The following is an 18036-nucleotide window of genomic DNA, read 5'->3' as shown; positions in this document are numbered from 1 at the left end:
AATAGAGTTAGTAGTGGAGAAGCAAATTTCAACATCAGGCATGGTGCGGCTGATTTTCATGCATCTCATTGTTTATGATGCCGCACCTCCTGAATTATGATTGTTACCTGTCAGTAAGGGGTATGTGCACAAACTTTGGTCCATATCAGTCCAGTGGTCTAGGGGGAGATGTGCCACATACGTACATACATCAATTTTTTGTAATATGTGTGGGTTCTTTCCACGTAAACAGTGCAGTTACAATCGTCTACTGTGTGTATCTGAATAACCCAATTCCTTCTGTCCTTCACTTGAGACAGTTCCACACCACCAGTCAGAGACGTTAATCTCACCCACCGTTATCTAAGATTAACACAGCTATTTCATGGAGACTACGAAAATATTCAGATTTCGTAAGTCCCCCAAATAAAAAATAAGAGTAGTCATAACAGTTATGAGAGAACTAGTTCTGTATTTGTTTTTCGCATTTACCACTACATATTTCCCGTGTGTCTTTCCTAAAATAAGCTCGTATAGCATATTGAAATAGTACTGTGTTTACGACACAATAAATTCTTTTAAAGCTGAGGGCCTCCTGAGCTAAATGAAGAAGAGAGTTTCAACTACAGGGTGAGGCATAAGAAAGAGCGATTTTTGAAAAGCTGTTAAATAAAGACACTTTTTCTATTTCATAATCTTAAAATATACGAAAAAGTGTTTTCTGTAACAGTAAAACGTCAGTTACTTTTTCACCGAGCGAGGTGGCGCAGTGGTTAGCACACTGGACTCGCATTCGGGAGGACGACGGTTCAATCCCGTCTCCGGCCGTCCTGATTTAGGTTTTCCGTGATTTCCCTAAATCGCTTCAGGCAAATGTCGGGATGGTTCCTTTGAAGGGCACGGCCGATTTCCTTCTCCATACTTCCCTCACCCGAGCTGGCGCTCCGTCTCTAATGACCTCGTTGTCGACGGGACGTTAAACACTAATGTCCTCCTCCTCCTCAGTTACTTTTTCAAGATAACTGTCTTATTATGGCGTCCGCTTAGAAGCACGCATTCCTCCAGCCAGACCTTGTACTGGCTCATCACACTTCCTGTCGCATCCACTCTTTCAGGGCTTCAGTTGTTCGAGGTGGGTTATCTTGCTAAACTTTCCGCTTCAGACAACCCCAAAGAAAATGTCACAAACATGTGTCGTCCAGTGAACGAGAGGGCCATGCAATGTACCCATTTCGGGAGGCCATATCTTTGGAAACAAACGACTGACTATATTCATGATTACTAGCGTATCTCTGCGAAGTCAGTGTTACAACTTAAAAATCGTTTGGCCTTATGATCCCTAATTGAAGACATTACGAACCACACAGTAACTTTTGCCCAGTGCAGTGGTTGCTGATGCAGTTCTCTAGTATTAACGTCACTGCAAAATCGAAAGTTCTGCTTGTTCACATAACTGGAGAGACGGAAGTGAGCTTCATCCCTCATCCACAAACGGTTTACAATGTCCTGGTCCCGAATAATCATGACCAAAACTTTTAATCAGAAGCGGCTGCGGATCACATAATCTATTCCCTTAAGGACCTGTACCGTTTAGATTTTGTAGGGGTGAAAGTGCAAATCCTGGGGTTAAATCCTTCCTACCGTTCTCTTTGAAATCCCAAGTTTAGCGCGCGTTTTTGCAACTTCACAGGTTCAAATGGGACCGCGCAAACTGCGACGCGACGCGACTGGGACGCGACACGCGCCTGCGCCAGGTCGCGCGGCTTTGTGGTAGCGGCGCAGTTTCTCGCGCCGCGCGTCACGCGGGTACTGACGGATGTGTGAGGCGGGGAGCGGGAGGGCAGTTCTGCCATATACTCACTTCGGCATGGCGCATACGGACTGTGGAAGTATTGTCCATCCGAAGAGTACGGCCTGTAATGTAAACTGAAGTTTTCTATCACTGAGCATTATTCTTTTTTTCGCTGTTTAAGCGCTCCGTCCATTTTCGTTAGCACGTAATAGTTTTCATTTACATACATATGTACAGTTCTTTTGTTTTGTTTATTCTTTGTCAAAAAACCCAATGCACAGTTCAATAACCGGTGAGCCATTAGCCACTGAAAGTATATCGTTTGCCTCCACAATTTTTTCAGAACGTAAGAAGGGACAGACGATTTACCGTGAGGGTAGTGAATAAGGAAGTAAGGAATATTATAAAATCGTGTCATCTAGAAGGAAGACAGGAAAGTAAAACAAGGTTACCTACTTGCTGCCTCTTATGCTGAAGTATCTCTGCGATCCATTACAAAAAGTCGGAAACGCATAATTTCCACAGGTATGACCCCTTTGCGCTCCTGGTAAAAAGCGTCCGAGATAGTAAAACTTACGTACTTCATATCATCATGTGGATATGGGTCTAATAAGAGACGTTAAACTTCGTACATGTGGACGTGACATTTCCATTGCAAGCCCGAAATAGTCGAGAAGCCCTCGTAAATAACGATGTTTTAATCGGCTCGTCGTGACGAGGAAAAGTATTTCAGTGGTTGCATACACGCTATCAGCATTAATAAACTAATTACACAACAGGCTACACAAAGGAATTAGTGGTCGGTACTATTATAAAAGTAGGAATATCCTGAAAGAGTGTGGTGATATGTAGAAATGTAATGGTGACAATGTTTTCGGAACGATGTGAACTCTTCCTCTCACAAAGCATACTTTCTGGCTTCCGCATTCCTGTCGCGCGATTTATTCCCAGCTGCTGACGATACACTGGCCATTGTGTTGTGCCACGTATCAGTTGTTTACTTTTCTCAGTAACAACTATTTTATTCGCGAACCACGGACTGTCAGTTTGGCAAGGCGTTGGTGAGGAACCGGCATCAGTAGTGTGCGTGGTATCCCGCCTGAAGACCACGCTCTTCATTACTTTGCTATTGCTCAGATGAAGGAAAGGAATAAAACTCTTTGGTAAGTTTCCATTTCAGTCGCTCGGTGTTAAAAATAAAATGGGTTGTGAGATTCAACAAAAATTCCAACAGAATTAGCGATTTATTTTCGTGTGAGTTGTTAACCTCGTCTCATTCGAAGATGCAATACCATTTGCGAGTAACGGCCACACTTCTCTTGTTGAAGGGTTTGAGAGCACTTCTTTTGCCAAAACACAATATGATTTGCATAAACTCATTTTTGCACCAGTTATTGTGACACACTGTTTTAGAAATCTGTCTCATTAAACAAGTAACTGGCGACCAGAGAGCCGAATATCTTATCAAAAAACTCATTGTGACGGTTTGTGGCAACATAAGAGAAGAAATTTCATGTTTACTTTCATATTAGGACACTCTTGTCTCACTAGCTGTCGATAACTCTAAAAAAATTAGACAGTGGAATGAAAAAAAATAAATAAATAGGGAAGTGTAACTACTGATATACCGTGATAGATAAGAAAGCTCAGTGTGTTTACGACGTGGCAAAATATGGTTCAAATGGCTCTGAACACTATGGGACTTACAATCTGAGGTCATCAGTCCCATAGAACTTAGAACTACTTAAACCTAACTAACCTAGGGGCATGACACACATCCATGCCCGAGGCAGGATTCGACCCTGCGATCGTAGCGGTCGCGCGGTTCCAGACTGAAGCGCCTAGAACCACTTGGCCACACCGGCCGGCGTGGCAAAGTACTCTCTTCCTTGTTTCATCATTAACCAAAATCTTGTTTCCATGTCTCGAGCGGTTTAGGAAATACCAGTGATGTAGGAATATTTCATTCCCGTGGCGTAAGATTCTGAGTGAATGCTCTACATGGGATCCATTTTCTCGAAATCGAAGACAGATGGAGACCTCCTCCTAAGTCTAAACAAAAATTTAATATGTTAGCTGAATTTCATACTCATAAACATATGGTGTAATACGCACCAAACGCTAAATCATAGAGCCCTCTATTTTTCATTGCAAACTTTTTGAGTTTTGCGTAGTGACTTACTAAAATGTGTAGATCACAGTAAGCATGACTATTAGCCAGATGATAGGCACTTGGCCAAGAAGTTCACACGTAAAGCCACAAGTACGGAAAAAAATCAAATATTTTCAGTGAATAGTTTCTGTAAATTATTAGAGAAAGATAAAAAGGTGCGCGCGCTTCGGTTCTGTCAGCGCAGAGCGTCGCCAGTCGGCGCGTGCTAAGTACGGTGTACGTGTCGCAATATGCACTGCAGCCGCGCGACTCGTGCGGCACGTGCGTGTCGCGCTGTAGTGTCGTGTCAAATCACACGTGCTATACGCGTTTCATTTGGCGTACACGTTCGATGTTTTTCAGGCGAGCGCACAGTTTTTGGTCTCCCAGTTGGCGCTGTCTCCTCAATGTTCCCCAGCCACTTTCTAATCGCCCAGGCAGGTGCACCGGCCGATTTCGATTAACGCTGAAGTGGTTGCGGATTGCACGACGTGCTAGCTGGTACGAACTACCGTTTTGATAAAAATGCTTTGACAGTGTACGCTCCATTATGACTAAATGCTATTTCGCGTCAAACGTAACTGAAGCTATCCCCTCCACCTCTATCCGACGCAGCTTGATTCACTCGCTTTTTAAAATCGCTAAATATTATATCTCACTGTGCATAAAACTATAAAAAGGTAGCACGTGCAAGAATGTAATGAATCATCAAGAAATCCCAAAAAAGATCATCGAAATGCCAGCAAGATTATTACCGAAGTAGACGCCTTGTGATTAACCGAAGAACTTTAACTTGGAAGCCACGGTCACATTATTTGCTACTTGTGGATGTCTGCTCATGTCCGAGAAAAGTGAACTAATAATACAAATTAAGCCCATAATACTGAAGTAGCCAGATCAGTTATTCATGTTTTCCGAGTGAGCTACGTGGTGTGCTTACAATTTAAAGCCACAGTGGCCACAAGACGGCAGCCTTTTCTGATGAACGGAGTGCTCCAGTATTCATCTACAGACAAGAAAACGAAGTAAACGCGCTCTCATACGGCTTCTATTTGACTTTCTCTGCAGGAAAGCCACAACAAACGACAAGACTAAAGAAATACTTGCATTAAGGTCTATGTCCATTCTGTTTGAATGTTTTTTGTTTTGTCATATTTTGCCTGATAAAGAGGTGATAGCTCGAAACGCGTTGCAATATTAAATAATTTAAGTAAGTGAACTGGTAGGAATTTCTGAAAAACCTGTTTGTAAAGTCCTGTGATAATATTCTTTTGTACTCGCTTCGAAAGATGTATTCGAATCCAGACCGATTGCTTCGGTTTACGCTTTCGACGACACCACCTCAGAATGAGTTTTTGATGTCGCCGTAGAGAACGTCACAACTACTTCTCACCTCAGGTTGTGTACAAAACGGTGGGACCCCGAGTGAGTAAACAAAAGAGTTACTATAACGGATTCAGTTTTTAGACTACAATAACGCACCGATAACTGATTACCGCCCGAATGCACGGTTATTGGTTGCGGGACTGAATTAACGCAAAAGATAACAACAGGAACGAATCGCCTTACGTAACAGGTTAAAGAGTGACTGATACGGCGCACTCGGAGTGTCTCTTAAAAACAGTGTAAATTACCAGTCTGTGTGAGAGGATCTCTTGAAAAATACTCAGCCAGTAAGCAACTACGTCGTTCCACTATACGAAAGGTATCGACTGCCTTTATTACCTAATTCTGCCTCAAGTAAAACGTGTGAAAATTTAATTTTATTTACGTTTCGTACTCCTAACACAAAGTACCTCTTAGAAAGCCACCGAATGATTTTATAAAATAAGGGCAACAAAATATATTAGGAAAATACTTTAATCGGTCTTCATGATCAACTCCATTAGCCACGATACACTTCTGGCTACATTTATAAAGCTGGAACTGTTTTTCGGACAGATTGAAGCATTACCGCCACACTACTTCGGATGTCTGTTCGGATACCAACCACACAGCTATACCCAACTACCGTAAAGGCTACCTAAACCGTTCTGGATTGAACTATTAGTACTACGTTTTTTTGAGGATCAACCTCAATAACCACGAGGCTAACGATGTAGCTTGGATTCTTATGGGAAACCATTTCGATAAGGGAGAAACCACGAATAGATCTTACATCAAACATCCTCCATCCTTTCTGGTGCGATAGAAACGCTTGCATATAATTTTATATGCAGGGAACAAAACCAGATCTAGACATAGGGTGGAAAAAAGTTAGCATAAATCAAGAGAACCACCCACAACGTTAATAAATATTGACGGCATCTTATGTTCGTCACTCTTCTTTCAACCTGTAGTGCAAAGTGTCGAATATTTGGAGAGGTGGGGCTGTCCACCAAAACAAGAAAAAAAATTCCATTACACGTTGTAACATTACAGGACATATTGGGACATATTGAAGTATTCGATACTGTAGACTTTTAGGGGATGTCGATACAGATATGCAAAATGTAAAGGGAAACTTTGGTGGTGTTTAAATATTGTGCTGTGTCAATATTAGGACTTTTGCACAGAAAGAACAAAAATAGAATTAATGTAAATATATATTAGTGTTAGTAATCTATTTTCATTCAATTTTGTAATTATATTTCATTTTGTAAAAGAAAGACTCACTGTTTGCTGTAGCTCTGATTAATTGTATAAATTATCAGTTTTGAGCTAAATTATTTCGTATAATATGGACAAGATACTTTTAAAAACTCTCCAGCTAACGAGAAAGTCTGTAAATGAACGTTTAATGCACACTTCTGGAACTTTCAATGGAGAAATTCTATATTATGATCGCAAAAATACGAAAACTTGTGAAAACTGTTTCATAACCTAATTTCGAAAGACGATTTGTATCAAGAAATATTGCTAAAAAGATTTATTTACGTTTTGAAACACGATTTAAATCATTTTACATATAAATAGTTGTTCTAAATCACTCAAGAAATATCCAGAATCAAATGTCAAAATATTTCTGGAAACACCGGTACAAATCTGGTGAAGGTTATCCAGAAGCTGGTAGAAAAACGTTATGAAATCTATTTGTAAATAATGCTTGTAAGAATTTATATGTACTGATCCTCTTCCTTACTTTAATCTGTACTAAAATTCTGTAATGTCTAATTTAGTTTTAAGTCGTGAATTGCTATCGTATTGTAAACAAAACATTGTCAAAGACTCTCATTGTTTGGAAAGATATTAATACACCTAGGAGTTGTCAGTTGCCAGTTCGGATATGCAGTGCGGTTAGCTTGGAGAGTCAGTTATTGAGTTTGTGAAGTCTGTCAGTTCTGTTTGTATATAAACGTCTGTAACGAAGAATTACTTGTTGTCGTCAATATGAACTCAAGACCTTTTGCACAAAGGAGACACCTCCTAATGCAACGTTTTAACTTGGTGTTGAGGAGCTGAAATGTTATAATTTGGTGCAGAAAGTCCTGGGACGTTATAATTTGGTTGAGGAAGCTGGGATGTCATAATTTGGTGGAGGCGCTGGAGCTGGGATATTTTAATTTGGTGGAGGAAGCAGACGATTTGACGACCACCTAGTGATTCTTCTAAATAAAATACGTCTCTTCTGGGATCACAAGAAGTAAATACGTCGATTCTGGGGTCACAAGAAGAGGAGTGAATCAACCGAGTGAAACCATCCTGGAATTGAAGAAATTTCGCAAAACACGGACACCAACGACCGCCGACGGACACTAAGATAAGTAACTGCTTCCTAAAATAATGGAAAAAGACGCAGATTTCAGTACTGACAGCGGTGTAGCGAGTACACCTATTAGGGAAAGTGCTTCTGACAGTGTAATAATGTTGGAAATGTTAATACAAATGTTTTCAGAGTTAAACTCGAAGATGGACGATTCTCGTGCCGAATTACGTCAACAAATTGAACAGACACAACAACAGATGGACAGGTCGATTTCGAAGGCTGTGTGTGATTTAAAATCAGAAGTAAACTCAAATACAGAACAGATTGCTCACACTAATCAGGTTCTCGAAGAATGGCGAATTACTTTTGAGTCAAACCAAAAAGAACTTAGTTGTCGTGTGGACACGGTTGAGTTCAAAATTTCTGTCCTTCAAACTGATTTAAGTAACAAAATTTTAAATAACCAGTCAAAACTTAAAAAAGTTGTTGATTTTGTAAATGAGGAAAATTCTCAATTGAGAAATGAATTTGACCAGACAAAACGATTTTTTGAAAACGAAATTGAATCTTTCAAATCTGATACGGAATCTGATACGGACAAAAAGGTCACAGAAATTTGTAGTAGAGTAGGTAATGTCGAAAAAACTGTAGACAGAAAATTTGTAGAAATACAAGAAACTATGTTTCAAAAAGGTTTTAGTAATAGTTGTAATGGGATATGGGGAAATTTTCCAATTAAAACTTATCCCGGTGACAAGAATATACACCCAAAAGACTTCATGCTATTCTGCAAGGAGCAGTTCACGTCCATAATGACAGATAGTGTTAAGATAAAATTTGTAAAGAAATTACTTGATGGTGAGGCGCTTTCGTGGGCCAATCAGAATTGTTATGCGGAAATGTCCTTTGAAGATTTCGAAAAAATGTTTTCTAACCAAATTTTGGTCTGAAACTGAGCAAGCTCGAATCAAAAGTGAATTCTTGAATGGTCCTAGTTACAGAGAATCTGATGGGTCAATGAAAGCCTATTGTGAGAAACAGTTGCAAAAATTAGTGCATCTGGATAAGCCATTTGATGAGCTAACTCAAATTGATGCACTAAACCGGAGACTTCCGAAAAGAGTACAATGGGGTTTAGTTTATGGTCCAGATGAGTCCATAGAACAATTCTTGAAATATGTGGACAAACTTGATAGAGCCTTTGAACAAAACAACACATTCAACGACTTTGTAGGTTCAGCACACAGAGGGTGGGAACCGAACCGTGCTAATAATAACAGTAATAGTGAACGAAGAAACTTTAACAACAACAGGGATAATTATAATAGCAATGACAGAAGAAATTTTGGTAGGAATGATCAGCACTTTAATTCAAACAGAGAATGGGAAAATCGAAACAGGTCCTGGGGTAATGACATGAGAGAAGGTAACCCGAGGCAGGGAAACGACAGACATAGGCCTTTAAACGACTAAATGCTCCACTGGGAGTCTGTCAGTTTGAGGCAAGGAATTTTCAAAATCAGGCTAATTTCACCCGGAACAGACAGCACTATAATCAGAGACCTAACCAGTATAGACAGTATGCTATGATCGATCTGTAGATAGAGGTAATGAAAAAATTAAATTTGACAGGAAATTTTGGAACGTCATCAGAGAAAATACTAGAAACAACTGTAATAGGAACCAGGCTACCGTTGATGAAGTAGGCCTAGAAGATGATATAATTGCAAATTTATATAATCAAGAAGAAGCACCTAATGCTGAAATGAAAGGTAAGAATAACTTTGATAATTTTGGATTGTACAAACTTATGTGTGGTGATGTTTTAGATGTAAGTTGTCATAATGATGTTCGTACTGAAGTTTCTGGAGAGTCTGATATTCATGTGGATGTGGTTGGTGAAGATGGTGTTGTGAGTAATGTTGGTGATACTAGTAGTGTTTGTAGTGTAAGCTCAGGCAATGATGATGATAATGTTGATGATAAGGCTAATGGTGATTATGTACTAGAAGATTTTGATGGTGAATTGGATGGAATAGTTTATGTTGAGGTTAAAGAGAATGTTATAAGCAATAGTGTTGAGAATAGTTGTGCCAGGAACTCTAACTACATTCCACATGAGAATCAGATTGTGCCAGTTCAGCTTAGTAATACATCAGGAGACAGGGGGGTTGATTGTGCTGATGCATCTGTGATTATTTTGAAATCTATTTGGGACAAATTTAAAGATTACAGTGATGACAATGATGTTAAGATCAAATTAAGGGAAATTTGTGAACCAGTTTCTGCTTTTAAGCCTAATGAAATCATCAAACGGGGTACTAGTCAGGATGTGAGTGAGGTAAATAGTAATCCAGACATTCCAGTAAATTCCAGTAGACCTAGAAGTTTGAAGAAAGTATTGCCTAATAAAGAAAACCTAAATATGGAACAGAGGTATGATGAGATAGCAGAAGATCTTTTGTATGAAGAACAGGAAGAAAGGGAAAACACCACTATGGGTTGTCCATACATAAAAATTAAAGCTGCAGGTTGGGAAGGGTATTTTTTGATTGACACATGGAGTCCAATTAGTGCCATTTCAAGCAAATTAAGAGATATAATTAACCATGATCCTGACTTTGTTGAATTACCAGTTGTTGGAATAAAAATTAGAGGCATTACTGGCAAACTGAGCAAAATTGTTAATAGACAGATGCTGTTGTCCTTCAGTATAAATGATGTACAGTTTACTCGAGGATGTCCTGTAATAAGTGACCTAAATGAGAATGTACTGTTGGGTATGGACTGGATATTAAAAGCTAATGCAGCATTTGATTGGGAAAAGAGTTTGTTTACCTTTATTGATCCTAAGACGAGAGTATGTTCCAGTACTGACATGTCGGTTCAAAACTGTGCTGATAAGGGAATTGAAATTAGGGACGTTACATTTTCTAAAGACAGTGGTTATTGTGTAGAGGAAATTACTGAGGATTATGATGATGGAGAATATGGGGATATAGTTCAAGAAAAATTATGGGAATCAGATAATTTGAACCAAGAACAGAAGGTAGAGTTAGAAAGATTATTGTGGAATTACTGTGATGTTTTTGATGATAGACCTGGCAGAGTAAAGAATTACCAATGTAAACTCAGGTTAAAACCACATGAGCCATTCTTTATAAAACCTTATAGTGTACCCATTGCAAAGAGAAAAGATGTAGAAAAGGAACTTCAAAAGATGGAAGAGTGGGGCATCATTGAGAGAAGTAAGAGCCAATACAATAATCCTTTGGTAGTGGTTGCAAAACGTGATGGCAGTGTCAGGCTTGTACTAGATTCAAGACACCTAAATAAGTATGTGGAAAGAGAGACCGATCATCTCGAGAATATAGACGTACTACTTCATAAATTTGAAAGAATGAAATACATGACCAGTTTAGATCTCACACCAGGATTTCACCAAGTAGAATTAGAAAATGATTCCAAAAAGTATACTGCCTTTTTGTATGGGGGAAGATGTTACCAGTATTGTGTGGTACCATTTGGGCTGAATGTCTCAGTAGCCGAATTCATTAGAGCAATTGACTTTGTTTTGGGAAAAGATCTTTTATCAAAATTAACTGTGTATGTAGATGACATTTTGATCACTGGAGAAACTTGGGAAGAACATGTTAATACTTTGAGGGAGGTTTGCAATAGATTAAGGAAAGGGGGAATGTCACTTAAATTATCTAAATGTAAGTTTGGTATGAAAAAATTGAAGTTTCTGGGGCACAGTATTTCTGAGGAAGGTATTTTGCCAGATCCTGAAAAACTCAAGGCAATTCCAAAATTCCCAATTCCAAAAACCAAGAAACAACTCAAGTCAATTTTCGGGATGTGCGGTTACTACAGAAAGTTCATTAGTACCCAAGCTCTAAATGCTCCAAGTCTTAACAGATTGCTGAAGAAAAACGCAATGTGGGTTTGGGATCAGGAATGTGAAGCGGCTTTTGAAGAAATAAAAACACAGTTATGTAACAGTAATATTTTGTACCGTCCTGATTTAAGTTTACCTTTTTGCATTATGGCAGATAGTAGTGATTATGGCCTAGGTGCTCACCTTTTCCAAGAAGTAAATATAAATGGGAAAATAGAACACAGGTCTACTGCTTTTGCTAGTCGAACCTTGAAAAAACATGAGAGGCAATACACTGTTACCGAGAAAGAGCTTTTGGCCATTTACTGGGCATTTTCTAAATTCAGAAATTGTTTATTGGGAAACCAGGTAGTTGTCTACACAGACCATAAGGCATTAATTTATATTGAAGAATGTAGGTTGCATCATGGAAGGATTACCAGGTGGGCACTCTTGTTACAACAATTTAATTACTCAATAAAATATCTTAGAGGACCCGATAATGTAGTTGCTGATGCTTTATCTAGCCTACCTGTGGGGGCTGACTTTGAAGATGACAGTGGGGAATGTGAAAAAGAATTCAAAATTATGTATTTAAGAGGGGTGGACAATGAACAAGAAATCAGAGACATTTGTAATGACATCCGACAGAATCAGAAACACGATGAGAACTGTAAACTGGTCAAAAGTTATTTAGGGAAAAAGGGACATGAAAAAGTGGGAGATTATTACAAAATCTACAAAGGGATTCTATTCAAGAGAAACAGTGTACATAGCGATGTATGGAAATTATGTTGGCCTGAATAGTACATCAATGTACTCATCAAGTACATTCATGAAAGTTTTGGTCATTGTGGGATTCAAAAGTGTATCCAGAAAATCCAAGAAAATGTGTACTTTAACAACATAGCCAGGAGGGTTAGAAAAATTTTAACGGGTTGTGACAGGTGCCAAAGAGTAAAAGTATCCAACCAAACTTGTCGAGGATTGATTCAAAACATCTTACCGAAAGAACAACACGAGTTTGTCGCTGTCGACTTATATGGACCATTACCAAAGACCAGAGGAGGCTATTGCTACATTTTTGTTATGGTTGATGTTTTTTTCAAAATTCATTAAGTCATACCCTCTTCGCAAGGCAAACAGTAAGAGCATTATTTCAAAAATCAGAGGAGACTATTTTGGCAGGGTTGGAAAACCTCAGAAAATCTTATCAGACAATGGGACTCAATTTACTTCTGGAGTATGGAAAGCTTTTGTTGAAGATGAAAATATAAGTCACATTCTTATTTCAGCTTATCATCTGTCAGGAAACCCTTCGGAGAGATACATGAGGGAAATTGGGCGATTCTTTAGAACCTACTGCAATACTGATCATGCTAGTTGGATTGACTATGTTGAGAAATTCGAAGATGTTGTGAACAGCCTACAGCATTAGTGTTTTCGCCGTATGAAATACAGTATAATAGCAAACCACCACATCCAATTAGTGATTTCATTGATTTTCCAGTCTGCAAACCATTAAGTACTCAAGAGAGAGAGGAAATAGTGAGAAAGACCATGAAATCTCAAGGTGATAAGAGGAAATGTAGACATGACAAAAGATTGAAGCCTACTCAATTTAAAATTGAAGACTTGGTCCTTGTTGAAACACAAGAGAAGTCTAAAGCCATCAGTGGTGAATTAAAAAAGTTTTTTGACATATATATTGGACCTTTCAAGATTCAGGACAATCCTCATCCGAATGCTTACCGTCTAGTCTACCCAAATTCTGGCAGACTGTTTGACCTACGAAACGTGACCGAACTGAAATTGTACAAAAAAATGTAAAAAAGTATTTTAGATAATAGATGTTTATAGACTTTTATATGTAATCTTACCAGGATATTTTTGTATACTTTGTTATGTTGTATTTATCTGATTCCTCAGGGGAGCATACATTCTTTGTGTGCTAAGTGTTTGGCGAGCACTAGGTCCCCTAGCTATGCAATTGTCATATTTCATGTTCGTATTCTGGCATTGCATCTTACACTTATTCTGTGATCCTGTATAATCAATTTTCTCCACCTGTCAGTCTATCCTCTCTTAGCTTTAAGAAATTATTTAGAGTAAATTTTCTTGAGTAATTAGACTTTAGAGAATTCAAATTTCTGTGTCCTTAAAAACCGGTGCACCGACTATTAAATGCTTTTGCTAATGTTTAACTGGGTTTGACCACTGTGTGCTGTATATTCATAGCGGACTGTGCTATTGCAGCCTGTGATAGCATGCAGTGTATATGGAAACCATACGGACTGTGAAGATGAGACTGAAATACAGTGTGCGGCATTGAGGTATACCGACCTTTAAGGAAGAAGATCACTGACCTTCAAGAAAGAAGATCACCGGTCTTCAAGAAAGAAGACACCAAAGATATGTGTAAAACTTTTCTGTTTTGTAATGTAAGGACATCAACCCTTCCGTGTTTCACGTGGAAGTGCTGATGGGGGGGTTGTGTAACATTACAGGACATATTGGGACATATTGAAGTATTCGATACTGTAGACTTTTAGGGGATGTCGATACAGATATGCAAAATGTAAAGGGAAACTTTGGTGATGTTTAAATATTGTGCTGTGTCAATATTAGGACATTTTGCAGAGAAAGAACAAAAATAGAATTAATGTAAATATATATTAGTGTTAGTAACCTATTTTCATTCAATTTTGTAATTATATTTCATTTTGTAATAGAAAGACTCACTGTTTGCTGTAGCTCTGATTAATTGTATAAATTATCAGTTTTGAGCTAAATTATTTCGTATAATATGGACAAGATACATTTAAAAACTCACCAGCTAAAGAGAAAGTCTGGAAATGAACGTTTAATGCACACTTCTCTAACTTTCTATGGAGAAATTCTATATTACGATCGCAAAAATACGAAAACTTGTGAAAACTTTTTCATAACCTGATTTCGAAAGACGATTTGTATCAAGAAATAGTGCTAAAAAGATTTATTTACGTTTTGAAACACGATTTAAATCATTTTACATATAAATAGTTGTTCTAAATCACTCAAGAAATATCCAGAATCAAATGTCAAGATATTTCTGGAAACACCGGTACAAATCTGGTGAAGGTTATCCAGAAGCTGGTAGAAAAATGTTATAAAATCTATTTGGAAATTATGCTTGTAAGAATTTATATGTACTGATCCTTTTACTTAATCTGTACTAAAATTCTGTAATGTCTAATTTAGTTTTAAGTCGTGAATTGCTATCGTATTGTAAACAAAACATTGTCAAAGACTCTCATTGTTTGGAAAGATATTAATACACCTAGGAGTTGTCAGTTGCCAGTTCGGATATGCAGTGCGGTTAGCTTGGAGAGTCAGTTGTTGAGCCTGTGAAGTCTGTCAGTTCTGTTTGTAAATAAATGTCTGTAATGAAGAATTACTTGTTGTCGTCAATATGAACTCAAGACCTTTTGCGCGAAGCAGACACCTCCTAATGCAACGTTTTAACTTGGTGTTGAGGAGCTGAAATGTTATAATTTGGTGCAGAAAGTCCTGGGACGTTATAATTTGGTTGAGGAAGCTGGGATGTTATAACGTGGATCGGGAAATGCATACTTTCTGAGATCTGTACACTTGTCCATACGAGCCGTCCATCCTGATATCCGTTAATGACATTTCTCATATGAGGTGCTCAACGTGACGTTCCTCCAATGGAAATGTATCACTCTGATCCTCAGCTTAAGAGATCACGCACTCTCCGAAATACGCTTGCTCGTTGTTGCGTCGAAGACGCGATCCTGTAGTGTCTGGGTATCATTGACCGGCGTGGCGTCGGCTGAAATGTTACAAGCAATCTGGGTTGCTCCATCCATTGATAAAATAACACCACCCACTCCTTATGACGGAGAAATGCTGGAACACGATTCTCATCACTTTATTAAACTCTCATTAATATACTTGATTTTCACTATTGTGCCTGATAAAAATTCCAGAGGTTGTGTGTCTTAACTTACATCACTTCAGCTGAGAGAATTCGTGGGAACCTCGGAGTTCGTTTCCCCAAGAGTTGTAGAACGTACGAGGCACACAACAATGGGAATAAGGGAGGGACAGCCTGCTCACCGCTCAGAGCATTGAGTCCCCGGTTAGAAGTCCGGCAGGGCAGCTACATTGGGGCCCGCAGGGGTCACGCGCCGTTTGGAGGAGGGTGGGATCTTTGGTGTTGCGTGCGCCACTGGCGGCTAGCAGGTCTGAGTCTCAAGACCCGGCGTTAATTCCTTAGCTTTCTGGGATTGTGACTCCCGACGTCGCGCCAAAGGTACCCAGAGCTGCCGCTAGGTGTCACACTCAGCGAGTCGGCACCAGAGACGGAGAGAGAGAGAGAGAGAGAGAGAGAGAGAGAGAGAGAGAGAGGGAGGCCAACGCCGCGACTGTGCGGCAACCGGGTTTCTCTCCAAAAATGTAGCGGAACATACGAATGGATGACAGCCAAGCGCAAACTCTGTTGTTGTACCTCTGACACTGAGGCAAGAACGTAAGATCAAATTGCGGAAAATGAGGTAGTAAACGAGTTTTGAAGTATTGTACGCTTACTGAATCTATAATGCACCTCCCTAGCGCTATTTACGCTAACAGTGTATACAGTTCTGTACAGACAAAGTAAAAATGTACATACATCAAAAAAGTTTCGCATCACCTCGGCTCCAAGAGCTCCAGAACCTGTACACAAAATTGGAATTGAGATCAACATGAATATCCTTTGCACCCTTTTTATTGCTAATGAAAGTCAGGCATTGCATCTTGTACCACCATACAGGGACACCTTCGGAGGTGGTGGTCAACATTGCTGTACACACCTCTCCCTCTAATAGCCAGTAGCACGTCCTATTGCATTGATTCGTGCCTGTATTCGTAGTGGCATTTTAGCCATAAGTTCATCAAGGCACTGTTGGTCAAGATTGTCCCACTTATCAACGGCGATTGGGCGTAGATCCCTGAGAGGGTTGGTGCGTCACGTCTTCCATAAACAGCCCTTTTCAATCTATCCCAGACATGTTCTATAGCGTTCATGTCTGGAGAAGATGCTGGCCACCCTAGTCGAGCGATGTCGTTATCCTGAAGGAAGTCATCCACAGGATGTGCACGATGGGGGCGCGAACTGTCGTCCATGAAGACGAATGCCTCGCCAATATGCTGCCAACATGGTTGTACTATCGGTCGGAAGGTGGTATTCACGTATCGTACAGCCGTTACGGCGCCTTCCATGACCACCAGCGGCGTACGTCCGCCCTCCATAATGCCATCCCAAAAGAGAAGGGAACCTCCACCTTGCTGCACTCGCTGGACAGTGTATCTTGAGGCGTTCATCCTGACCGGGTTGCTTCCAAACACGTCTCCGACGATTGTCTGGTTGAAGGCATATGCGACACTCATCGGTGGATAGAACGTGATGCCAATCCTCAGCGGTCCATTCTGCGTGTTGTTGGGCCCACCTGTACCGAGCTGCAAAATGTCGTGGTTGCAAAGATCGGCTTCGCCATGGATGTCGGAAGTGAAGTTGCGCATCATGCAGCCTGTAGCGCAAAGTTTGAGTCGTAACAAGACGTCCTGTGGCTGCACGAAAAGCATTATTCAACACGGTGGCGTTGCTGTCAGAGTTCCTCCGAGCCATAATCCGTAGGATACGGTCATCCACTGCAGTAGTAGTCCTTGGACGGTCTGAACGAGGCATGTCATCGACATTTCCTCTCTCTGTGTGTATCTCCTCCATACCCGAACAACATAGCTTTGGTTCACTCCGAGACGCCTGACCCCTCCCTTCTTGAGAGACCTTCTTGGCACAAAGTAACAATGCGGACGCGATAGAATACGGTATTGACCGTCTAGGCATGGTTGAATTACAGATAAGACGAGCCGTGTACCTCCTTACTCGTGGAATGACTGGAACTGATCTGCTGTGGGATTTCCAGCTATTTTGGTGGAACGAATTATGTTTGCAGAAACAAAATAATATAGTCACATAAAACTCTCAGAGTTCATGTGAATAAAGTGAAAGAGCAAATAAATATCGTGATAAGCATCCTTCACAGAAATAGATTATAGTACTTAAAAATTCAAAAGGATAGACTGTATCTGCAGAACGATCTGCTGGTCAACTGCAAATGTGTATTGATTGCCCTTTTTGTACATACTCTAGTCACTGTGAATGTCGAGTAATTCTTTTTTCTCCATTACATGGAGAAACGAACATATAAAGCGCACCAGTATTACTGATGGAACCTTCTGGCAGATTATTCTAGTTCTGAGAGGACGTTTCATCGCAGCGCACTCTCTGCTGCAGAGTGATATTCTTTCTGGGAGTTTTATTAGTATAGACAAGTCATTTCACATGTCTGAATCAAATTTTAATTTATTTGATTTGACTCAAATAAAATCGTATTTTCATTAGAATATTATAATTCAGTATTTCCAGTTGACAAAAAAATACAATATTAATACAATTAAAGAAACTGCTGAAAATGAGGTTCTAACCTCGAGACTGTTTCAATATG

This window comes from Schistocerca gregaria, chromosome 10 (assembly GCF_023897955.1).
Source record: "Schistocerca gregaria isolate iqSchGreg1 chromosome 10, iqSchGreg1.2, whole genome shotgun sequence".
Taxonomy (NCBI): Eukaryota; Metazoa; Arthropoda; class Insecta; order Orthoptera; family Acrididae; genus Schistocerca; species Schistocerca gregaria.
Note: the sequence above shows the minus strand (reverse complement) of the source record.